Raw genomic sequence first — 12,596 nt, 5'->3', positions numbered from 1 at the left:
GGGGGGCCGGGGCGGGTTGATCACTTCAGGCTGGGAGTTCGGGACCAGCCTGGCCAACATGGCGAAACATATGAAAAATGCGACAGACAGACCAACCAACCAACTCAGTGACAACGGAACGGGTCTACCCTGGAGTCATACTCTAAGTTTTTCTATTTTCCTCCCTTTCTGATCCTTTGTCCCACTTTCTTTTTCTTCCTCTTCCTTCTCCTTCTTCTTTGTCGAGTGGAGGATTGAGCTATTATCACTGATCCATATAAAGTCCCTCTCTCATTTATTTTAATTCGCACCCCCCATTTCTATTCCCCGACTTCCCATGTGCAACCTTCCTAATATGTTTGATATGCATCTTTTTGTTTGTATGTATTTTTAGAAAATGTTTGTTTTGTGTGCAAAATAAAATTAATTAAAAAAAAAAAAAAAAAGAAAACCTCCCCATTTCGAAAGTTCTCCGATATGGAACAATTCAATCGCGTATCCACTGCCTATATAAATATTTGCTTTTTATTTTTGCCAGGCCCCTCCATCACACAGAAATATTTCGTTTTTAATCTCCTATTTGCTGAGTGAAGGAGAACAATCAATTCAGCCACTTGAGCTGATTTAATCTTTTTTTTTTTTTTTTTTGAGACAGAGTCTCACTCTGTCACCCAGGCTGGAGTGCAATGACGTGATCTCGGCTAACGGCAATCTCTGCATCCCGAGTTCAAGCGATTCTCCTGCCTCAGCCTCCTGAGTAGCTGGGATTACAGACATGCGCCACCATGCCGGGCTAATTTTTGTATTTTTAGTAGAGACGGGGTTTCACCATGCTGGTTAGGCTGGTCTTGAACTCCTGACCTCGTGATCCACCCACTTCGGCCTCCCAAAGTGCTGGGATTACAGGCATGAGCCACTGCGCCTAGCCTGATTTAACTTTTGGGAGAAGGTCATACACTAACGGTAAATTTAGATCTTGTGCTGGCATAGAATACTTGAAAAATCCTACTTTATATTTTTAAACCTGAATCGTTAACAAGAAGCATTAACATTATAAAAAGGAGACTCCAAAATATCTGTACAAAGCATGAATAGTTCCCTAAAACAGCTCAAATGATCACAAACACACCCTACTCAGGTAAGAGAAGGAGAGTTGTCATGAGAGTTAAGGAGGCCGCTAACAAATATCCATGGACTTTACCCCCATAAAGTACATTGTGAATGTCACTAATTAATAATTGAAAAAGATTAGTTTTTGTTTTGTTTTGTTTTGTTTTTTAGACGGAGTCTCACTCTGTCGCCCAGGCTGGAGTGCCGTGGCACTATCTTGGCTCACTGCAACCTCTGCTTCCCGGGTTCAAGCAAGTCTCCTGCCTCAGCCTCCCGAGTAGCTGGGATTACAGGCGCCCGCCACTGTGCCCGGCTAATTTTTGTATTTTTAGTAGAGACGGGGTTTCACCATCTTGGCCAGGCTGGTCTTGAACTCCTGACCTTGTGATCCACCCGTCTCGGCCTCCCAAAGTGCTGGGATTACAGGTGTGACCCACTGCACCCAGCTGGTTAATTTTCTTTTTAAAATCAATGTGTTAACAGCTATATATCACTCTATAATAAACAACAGGGTTTTTTAACTTTAGAAGTACATGTCATTTGCCAGGTGCAGTGTCTCATGCCTATAATCCCAACACTTTGAGAGACCAAGGTGGGTGGATCACTTGAGGTCAGGAGTTCGAGACCAGCCTGGCCAACATAGTGAAACCCCATCTCCACTAAAAACACAAAAATTAGACAGGCACGTGGTGCATGCCTGTAATCCCAGCCACTCCAGAGGCTGAGGCAGGAGAATCGCTTGAACCCAGGAGGCAGAGGTTGCAGCGAGCAGAGATCGTGCCACTGCACTCCAGCCTGGGTGACAGAGTGAGACTTCATCTAAAAATAAGAAGTACACATTTTATTATAATTAACCTAGGAAAATCCAACTTTGATTTTGACTTCTCAGTTTTTTGTTATTCTTAGTTTGGTAACCAAAAGAAAACTCATAGTATGTTTGAGTACTCAAAATTTAGACAATGTCAAGCAAAACTGAATATTCCTTTAATTTTTCCTTTAATAAAATTAAAAGTGCAAATATTTTTATTAACAGTGGTCACTGCAAGAAATTCAGTAAAAGACATCTTAATAGTTTGAACATTTTAGACTTTGGGCCTGAATTTCATCTAATTATTTACTTATTTATTTTATTTTTATTTATTTATTAATTTCTTTTTTAATTTTTTGGAGACAGAGTCGCTCTGTTGCCCAAGTTGGAGTGCAAGATCTCGGCTCACGGTACCCTCAGCTGCCTGGGCTCAAGTAATTATTGCACCTCAGCCTTCCAAGTAACTGGGACTACAGGTGCACACACTTGGCTACTTTTTGTATTTTTTCTTTTTTTTTGGTGACGGGGATGGAGTTTCACTCTTGTTGCTCAGGCTGGAGTACAATGTCCTGGTCTTGGCTCACTGCAACCCCCACCTCCCAGGTTCAAGCAATTCTCCTGCCTCAGCCTCCAAGTAGCTGGGATTACAGGATCATGCCACCACGCCCAGCTAATTTTTGTATTTTTAGTAGACATGGGGTTTCACCATGTTGGCCAGGCTGGTCTCGAACTTCTGACCTCATGATCTGCCAGCCTTGGCTTTCCAAAGTGCTAGGATTACAGGTATGAGCCATGTTAGCCAGGCTGGTCTTGAACTCCTGACCTCAGGTGATCCACCCATTTCAGCCCCCCAAAGTGCTGGGATTACAGGTGTGAGCCACCGCGTCCGGCTAATTTTTGTATTTTTAGTAAAGATGGGGGTTTACCATGTTGGCCAGGCTGGTCTTGACCTCCTGACATCACGTGATGCACCCGCCTCGGACTCCTAAAGCGTTAGGAATACATACACCAGCCAATGCACCTGGCCTGAGCCTGAATTTTTGAAAAAAAGAATTAAGAAAATAGGTTTTAGACTAGAGTACTAGCAGTTGAAATGCATGAATTTGGGATTTATTTTGAAGACAGAGCCATCAGGATTTTTTATTTTAAGATTTTGGGCAAGTGGCTCAAAAAAAAAATTTCTTGGTGGGTTTTTTGTTTGTTTTTGTGTTTTTTGAGATGGAGTTTTGCTCTTGTTGCCCAGGCTGGAGTGCAACGGTGCGATCTCAGCTCACCACAACCTCTGCTTCCCGGGTTCAAGCAATTCTGCCTCAGCCTCCTGAGTAGCTGAGATTACAGGTGTGTGCCATCAAGCCCGGCTAATTTTGTATTTTCCGTAGAGACGGAGTTTCATCATGTTGGCCAGGCTGGTCTCAAACTCCCAACCTCAGGTGATCCACCCGCCTCAGCTTCCCAAAGTGCTGGGATTACAGGCATGAGCCACGGTGCCCGGCCTCAAAAAAAAGTTTTTAAAAATCAAATTCTAGCCAGGCAAGGTGGTTCACACCTGTAATCCCAGCACTTTGGAAGGCTGAGGCAGCTGACCTCCTTGAGCTGAGGAGTTTGAGACCACCCTGGGTAGCATGGCAAAACCTCATCTCTACCAAAAATCCGAAAAGTAGCCGGGCATGGTGGCCCATGCCTGTAGTCCCACCTACTCTGGAGGCTGAGGTGAGAATCACTTGAACCCAGGAAGCAAAGGTTGCAGTGAGCTGAGATCGCACTACTGCGACCCAGCCTGGGTGATGGAGTAAGACCCTGTCTAAAAAAACAAAAAGCTAAAAACAAAAATAAATCAGATTCCAGACTGAGTACCCCTCCAGCGTCTTTCCACCTCTTCCTCCTGCAGCTGTGGCAGCAGCAACAGCAGTTCCCCCAACCTGAGGCTGCTTCCTGAGTAATACCCATAGGCCCCTCAGCTGAGAGAGGAGCTCTCTGCCTCAAAGAAGTGTTTGTAGTCAGGGAGGGCAGTGCAGCCAGCTAGGACCAACTGGTGGCCCTGGAAAAACACTCACACCACACACTCCTTTCCTGTTGCAGGCTGTTCCCCCAAGAGTAGAGAGAAACATGAATGCCTCAAATGAGTCTGTGCAGGGACAGCAGTAGACCCAGACCTGGCACTAAGTCCTGGTCCTCCCTCCAGGCAAGGCAGCGAGACTGGCTATATTGGGTTTTGCTAGTGGGAGACAGACCTGAGGAGGGAGCCCAAGTGGACTATCACGAGAAATATGAGACCACATGTGCATCTCCTGGAAAATCATTTTGCACAGTCCTGAGATTGAGAGCTTGGAGCATCCCCCTTCTGGCTCCCTCTTTCCTTCCCCTCTCTCTTCTGTCTTCTACTTTAATCTGATGTTCCACTTCGCGCTCTCTCTCTCTCTTTCTCTCTCATCTTCCCTTATACTTCCTCCTTCCTTTCTCCTTCTTCCTGGTTTTCTTTTTCCTCCTAGAGAGAATTGCCTTTTCTTAGAGGAAAGAAGTGGGGTGAAATAAACAGATTTTCTTCTGTCCAGGGGGGAAAATAAGACAGAATATACACTCTGAGAACGAGCATGGTGGCTCACGCCTGTAATCACAGCACTTTGTGAGGTCGAGCTGGGCGGATCACCTGAGGTCAGGAGTTCAAGACCAGCCTGGCCAACATGGTGAAACACTGTCTCTACTAAAAATACAAAAAAGTCGCCAGGAGTGGTGGCGCACGCCTATAATCCCAGCTACTCTGGAGGCTGAGGCAGGAGAATTGCTGGGACCTAGGAGGCAGAGGTTGCAGTGACCTGAGATCATGCCACTGCACTCCAGCCTGGACAACAAAGTGACACTCCATCTCTATATATATATATATATATATATATATTTATTTATTTATACACATAAATATATAATATAAATGTATGTATATGTATATATTATATATATGTATATATTATATATGTATATATTATATATATGTATATATTCTATATGTATATATTATATATATGTATATGTGTGTGTGCATGTGTATGTGTACACTCTGAGAAAATTAGAGTACAGAAGGCAATTAAACTGAAAAGAGAGGGTTAACAAGATAGCCCAGTCCCTTGGTCAGTGAGGGGAAGCATCAAGTGTGACTTAATCTCCTTCCTGCAAGAAGTTACATCTCCAACTTGATTCTTTCAAATGGACAAATATTAACCAACAATCCAATCCTCTTTCAACTGCTTAATTACTGTTGTTTTTGAGAGTGCCAATCATCTGACTTTTCCTGTTTCCATCTGTCCTGTGGAGCTATTTGGTATTACATATCAGTGTTAGTGTCTGAACTTTGAAGGGTTTTTTGAAGAAAAAAATTATAAATAAATTATTAATTTCCTGAAGTTTCCTTGTATGACTTTATGTTGGGAGGCAAAAAAAAAAATTAAGTTTCAAAACATTTATTCATAAGTGACACCAGTATTATCAGGGTGCTTGGATTTCTACTAAGAAAGCTAATCTTCTAGGTAGCTTTGTGTACATGTTGATAATCATATTTGGTAAAATTAACAACCGTTTAACTTCTGTGCTAAAGCGTTAAGGAAAAATCAGATTCATCGACTTGCATTAAGGAAAAATCAGATTCACCAACTTGGTGGCTCTCACCTGCAATTCCAGCTACTCAGGAGGCTGTGGCAGGAGGATTGCTTGAACCTAGAAGTTCAAGGTTACAGTAGGCTATAATCATGCTACTGCACTCCAGCCTGGGCAGCCAGGGAAAGAGACCCAGTCTCTTAAAGAGAAAAATCAGGTTCAACATGGAAAATTATCTTTGATGGATCAAAGACTTCAATATAAAACTCAAAACTATAAAAACCCTGGAAGACAACCTAAGAATACCATCCTGGACATAGGAAAGGGCAAAGATTTCTTGACAAAGACACCAAAGTAATGGCAACAAAAGCAAAAATTGATGAGTGGGATCTAATTAAACTTAAGAGCTTCTGCACAGCCAAAGAAACCGTCAACAGAGTAAACAACCTACAGAAAATATTTGCAAACTATGCATCTACATTCGTCAGGGTTCTCTGGGGGACAGAACTATAGGATAGATGTATATATAAAGGGGAGTTTATTAGGGAGTATTGACCCACAGGATCAGAAGGTGAGGTCCCACAATACACCGTCTGCAAGCTGAGGAGCAAGAAAGCCAGTCCGAGTCCCAAAGCTGAAGAACTTGGAGTCTGATGTTCAAGGGCAGGAAGCATCCAGCACGGGAGAAATTTGTAGGCCAGAATACTAATCTACTCTTTCAACATTCTTCTGCCTGCTTTTATTCTGGCCGCACTGGCAGCTGATTAGATGGTGTCCACCCAGATTGAGGGTGGGTCTGCCTTTCCCAGTCCACTGACTCAAATGTTATCCCCTTTGGCAACACCCTCACAGACACACCTAGAAACAATACTTTGCATCCTTAAATCCAATCAAGTTGACACTTAATATTGACTATCACAGCATCTGACAAAGGTCTAATATTCAGTACCGATAAGGAACTTAAACAAATTTACAAGACAAAAACAACTCCATTAAAAAGTGAACAAAGGACATGAGTAGACACTTTTCAAAAGGCATACATGTGGCCAGGCACGGTAGCTCACACCTATAATGGCAACACTTAGGGAGGCCAAGGCAGGCAGATCACCCGAGGTCAGGAGTTTGAGAAAAGGTTGGCCAACATGGGGAAACCCCATCTCTAACAAAAATGCAAAAATAAACTGGTCTTGGTGGTGGATGCCTATAATCCCAGCTACTCAGGAGGCAGACGCAGGAGAATCACTTGAACCCACGAGGCAGAAGTTGCAGTGACCCAAGACGGCGCCACTGCACTCTAGCCTGGGTGACAGAGCAAGACTTCATCTCAAAAAAATAAAAAATAAAAAAGACATACATGCAGCCAAAAAGCATATGAACAAAAGCTCAATATCAGGCCAGGCTCGGTGGCTCACACCTGTAATCCCAGCACTTTGGGAGGCCGAGGCAGGAGGATCACGAGGTCAGGAGATCGAGACCATCCTGGCCAACATAGTGAAACTCCGTCTCTACTAAAAATACAAAAATTAGCTGGGCTTGGTGGCACGTGCCTGTAGTCCCAGCTGCTCAGGAGGCTGAGGCAGGAGAACCACTTGAACCCGAGAGGCAGAAGTTGCAGGGAGCCAAGACCACAACACTGCAGTGCAGCCTGGTGACAGGGTGAGACGCCATCTCAAAGAAAAAAAAAAAAAATTCCAATATCATTGATAATTAGAGAAATGCAAATGAAAACCACAATGAGATGCCATCTCACACATCAATCAGCAAGGCTATTAAAAAAAAGTCAAAAGGCCAGGCACGGTGGCTCATGCCTGTAATCCCAGCACTTTGGGGGGCTGAGACAGATGGATCACGAGGTCAGAAGTTCAAGACCAGCCTGGACAAGATGGTGAAACCCCATCTCTATTAAAAATACAAAAAAATTGTCTGGGCGTGATGGCAGGCACCTGTAATCCCAGCTACTTGGTAGGCTGAGGCAGAGAATTGCTTGAACCCAGAAGGCAGAGGTAGCAGGTAGCTGAGTTCGCACCATTGTACTCCAGCCTGGGTGACAGAGTGAGACTCCATCTCAAAAAAAAAACACCTCAAAAAATAACCGATGCCGGTGAGATTGCAGAAAAAAAATGGAACACTTATACACTGTTTTATACACTGTTGGTGGGAGCGTAAATTAGTTCAACCATTGGGAAAGCAGTATGGTGATTCCTCAAACCGCTAAAAGCAGAAGTACCATTTGATCCAGCAAGCCCATTACTGGATATCTATCCAGAAGAATATAAATCATTCTACCATAAAAATATATGCACATGAATGTTCATTACAGCTCTATTCATGATAGCAAAGACATAGAATCAACCTAAATGCCCATCAATGACAGACTGGATAAAGAAAATTTAGTACATATACACCATGGAATACTATGCAGCCATAAAAAAGAACAAGATAATATCTTTTGCAGGAACATGGATGGGGCTGAAGGCCATTATCCTTAGCAAACTAACACAGGAAGAGAAAACCAAATATTATATGTTCTCACTTACCAGTGGGAGCCAAATGATAAAAACTCATGAATGCAAAGAAGTAAACAACAGACATTAAGTTCTACTTGAGGGTGGAGGGTAAGAAAAAGGAAAGAAGCAGGAAAGATAAATAGTGTATAATGGGCTTAATACCTGGGTAATGAAATAATCTGTACAACAAACTCCCATGACACAGCTTACCTATGTAACAAACCTTCACGTGTCCCAAAATCTAAAACACAAGTTTTACAAAAATTATCTTTGAAAAATAACAAACCACTTATATAGTCAGCAGGGGTGGAGGAGAAGGCAGCCAGCTAGGACCAGCTGGTGGCCCTGGAAAAATTATTCATGCACAATTATGGAAATAATATTATCCTAAGTACCACATAGGACCACAAACACAGAGTCAGAGATAGTGTGTGGTGAGTTGTCTAATGCTAGTTATGCACAATCTTGGTTACCTCATATTTTAGAGCAATAAAAAAGGCAAGGTTTGCAAGTGTAACACATGGAGTAAGTAATCATCTTTATTTCATAAATTCATGGGAAGGTGCACACACGCAGCAAAGAGAGGAGCCCTGATGCTCTTAGCTTTGCCTGTCCCTGCTGGATGTGGACTCACAACAAGATGGGCACATCTGAAACCAAAAGTGTCAATAATTTTCTGGTGGTAGAGAGTTTTTCTGGTTTTGTTTTTCTTGTTTTGTTCTGAGTTTAGAGACAGGGTCTTGACCTATTGCCCAGGCCAGAGAGTAGTGACGCAATCATAGCTCACTGATGTCTCAAACTCCTGTACTCAAGTGATCCTCCTGCCTCAGCCTCCCAAAGCACCAGGATTACAGGCATGAGGCACTGCACCCAGCCTCATTGTAGAGTATTTATTTATTTGTTTGTTTGTTTGTTTACTTATTTGAGACAGGGTCTCATTCTGTCGCCCAGGCTGGAGTGCAGTGGTGCGATCTCAGCTCACTGCAACCTGCACCTCCCAGGTTCAAGTGATTCTCCTGTCTCAGCCTCCTGAGTAGCTGGGACTACAGGCACGCACCACCACACCCAGCTAACTTTTGTATTTTTAATAGATACTGGATCCACCATGTTGTCTATGCTGGTCTCGAACTCCTGGCCTCAAGTGATCCACAGCCTCTCAAAGTGCTGAGATTACAGGCGTGAGCCACCATCCCTGGTGATACAGCATTTAAAAAGCAGGACTATGCTAACAAATATGCACTCAAATGAAATATAGTTTCGATTGCATCCTACATGAGTTTCTCAAGATTCCTTATACTTGAACAAATAGATAATCTATGAGAATTTGGCAGCTTCAAATGTATGGGTTTCATTTAGCATGGCTTCTCAAGTTCCCAGGTCATAAATCCATTTCTTATTCAGTGGCTCTATCACTCGGTCAATCTCTGGCTCACAGTTGTAGTTTTTCAACTCCCAGATGACGTCAAAACATAGAAAAATAGAATCCTATTTAGTGCTGATGGACGTTAACTTCTAACATCAGTTTAACTCCAGGTGATGAGTTTAGACCAATCGTGATAATCTCATTCCCCTTGCCAGCGATTGCTTTAGGAAATGGCACATGTCCCAGTTTTGAAATGAAGTAAAACCTAAAGGAGGCTTCCAGCAGAGGTTGTCTCATTTCTGAAAAGAGACACGAAAAAGGACACATATCTTCTTTCTTTCTCCTGGTGTTTATGACGGGATATGATTTTGGAAACGGCTACATGTATTTTGCTACCAACCTGAAGAGGAAGCCGACACAGGTAGAAAGGGAGCCCTTGGCATAAAATGCCTGGAATGCCTGCTATTGGCACTAATACAGTGCTTTATTAGCATCCAACTGGACCAGTGTTTCCTGTTACTTGCTGTTCAAAGCATGCTACATGATTCTGGTCCCTTTTATATACTTCTCTCATTTTGATTGATTGAGCTCAGCAACGTTCCACTTTCCGAGGAGGGAGAATGAACTGCAGGTAACAAGTGTTTTATCACATAAAACCTCAAGATTGAGAAGCACAAAGTATGTCTTGATTATTTTCATTAATAAGCACTTTCCAAGTCATATTAAGCATCAAAGAATTTATAATCAAAATGTGTATGCAGTCATTCAGGCCCTATTGAGTACCAAAAAACTAATACTATAGAAAAATCCTTACCACTCCATCTTGTAGCCAACAATATATAAATAAATAGAGAAAAAAGAAAAATACTCTTTCTACATTAAACATCAAAGCCCTTCATTTGGAATTCTCTTACTGTGTATCTTGCTGAAGAGAAATCCTATTAATACAACTAGTATGAGAAAGTCTGCGGTGATATTTCTGTCAAACCTGAAGAAATACACTGGGGCAAGTCCAATAAATGTAATAAAAGTTAAAAATTTATTCTAAAGGACACTAGACTTAATGTTGAATCAGAGAACCTTTAGGTGGAGAAAAATATTATCGGTAATATAGAAAGCCAATCATTGGCCTGCTAACCTAAACATGTATCAGAAAAAAATTTACATCTAACCCATAGAAAGTTTCAGTCCCATCTTAATTTTTAAGTATCACTGAATGTACACTGGAAAATAACATAAGCAATGAGAAATGCTTCATTGTCTTTTCATCTTATTTTGGTCATGAGAAAACTCATATTATAATGAACTGCAACTATACTAAAGCCATAGATTCAGCTATTTTGCCCTCAAGGAAGTACACAATTCAATGACAAAAATAATGTAAAGTAAATCATATCCTTTTAAATTTTTTTTTTTTTTAGACAAAGTCTCCTTCACTCATCCAGGCTGGAGGGCAGTGGTACCATCACAGCTTACTGTACCTTCAACCTCTCAGGCTCATTTGATCCTCACGTCTCAGCCTCCTAAGTAGCTGGGACTACTACAGGCATGCCCCACCAGGCTCAGCTAGTTTTTTTGTAGTTTTTGTAGAGATGGGGTTTCTCCATGTTGCCCTGGCTGGTCTTGACCTCCTGAGGTCAAGCAATTATCCCACCAGAGCCTCCCAAAGTCCTGGGCTTACATGCATGAGCCACCCAGCCCTGCCTAAATCATATCCTTAAGTAATGATTTTGTTGGAAAGTTTTTTACAAGTATCACAACATATTCAAAGTAAATTACCTCTTCCTGGTGATTTAGAGCAATTGTCAGGCAAACTTTTTCTATAAAGGGCCAGAGAGTAAATATTTTATGTTTCATGTCATGCAGTCTCTGTCAAAACTACTCACTCAGCAACTGCAGTGCAAAACTGGTCAGAAGCAATACATAAATAAATTATAGGTACCGGTCTATCTCAAAAAACTCTATTTATAAGCACACATTGAATTCTATATAATTTTATGCGTAATCAAATATTAACCTTCTTTTAATTTTTTAAACCATGTAAGCCATGTGATCCATGATTCCTAAACCACAAGCTGTACAAAAAGCAGACAAAAAAACGGATTAGTCCTACCATGTACTAAGTAGTACAAAACTTCAATAAATACAAGGCTGTGTTTTATTGATGCATGAACAGAAAGGTAAATTAATGAAATAGAATAGAAAACTAAAAAAAACCCATATATATGCATAGAAATGTAATATTTGATAAAGGAGACAATTCAGATTAGTGTGGAAAATGTGGATTACTCATTCAATAATTGAGTAATCATTGGGATAAACAGATTCACCTATTAAAAATCCAATTGAGACCAGGTTCAGTGGTTCACACATGTAATCCCAACACTTTGGGAGGCTGAGGCACAAGGATCACTTGAGCCCAGGAGATTGAGATCAGCCTGGGCAAGATGGTGAAATCTTTTCTCTACAAAAATGAAATAAATTAAAAAATTAGACAGGGAAGTTACGTGCACCTGTAGTCCCAGCTACTTGGGAGGCTGAGGTGGGAAAATAACTTGAGCCCGGAAGTTTGAGGCTGCCGTGAGCTATGATCACACCACTGCACTCCAGCCTGGGTGACAGTGAGACCCTGTCTCCAAAAAATAAAACAGTAAGAATAGATGTAAAAGTATATATGTATAAAATATTAAAAATCCATTTGAACCAGACCTAACAACCAAAATCAAAACACATCTCAGGAATATCAAATATTTAAATGTTAAAAAACAAGCCCAAACCATACCAGAGGAAACCACTACCAAATATTTTATAGTCATGGAATGAGGAGGGCATTTCTAAGAATGAAACAAAATCCAGAGATAATAAATATAAAAAGATTCATGAATTCATCTCATAGATATTAAAAATATCTACATGGCAAATTCCACCAAAACAATGTAAAAAACAAAGGACAAACTGGAAAGAAGTATTTGTGGCTCATTTTACAAACAAAGCACTGATTTTCATAATATATCAAGAGGTACTACAAATCAGTAACAACCTAATGGACAACAGCCTAAATAGACAGGTCACAGAAAGTGCAATATAAATTGTCTTTATACATATGAATGAAAAGGTATCAGCAAAGACATAGGAGAATCCAATAAGGAGATATTCAGTGCCACTTGGAATAAGATAAATGCAATTTTAAACATCACTAAGAAACATTTTTCATCTATCAGACTGACAATTTAAAATATCTGGA

This window comes from Hylobates moloch, unplaced genomic scaffold (assembly GCF_009828535.3).
Source record: "Hylobates moloch isolate HMO894 unplaced genomic scaffold, HMol_V3 SCAFFOLD_2, whole genome shotgun sequence".
NCBI lineage: Eukaryota > Metazoa > Chordata > Mammalia > Primates > Hylobatidae > Hylobates > Hylobates moloch.
The sequence above is the reverse complement of the archived record's forward strand: the minus strand, read 5'-3'. Positions refer to the sequence as shown.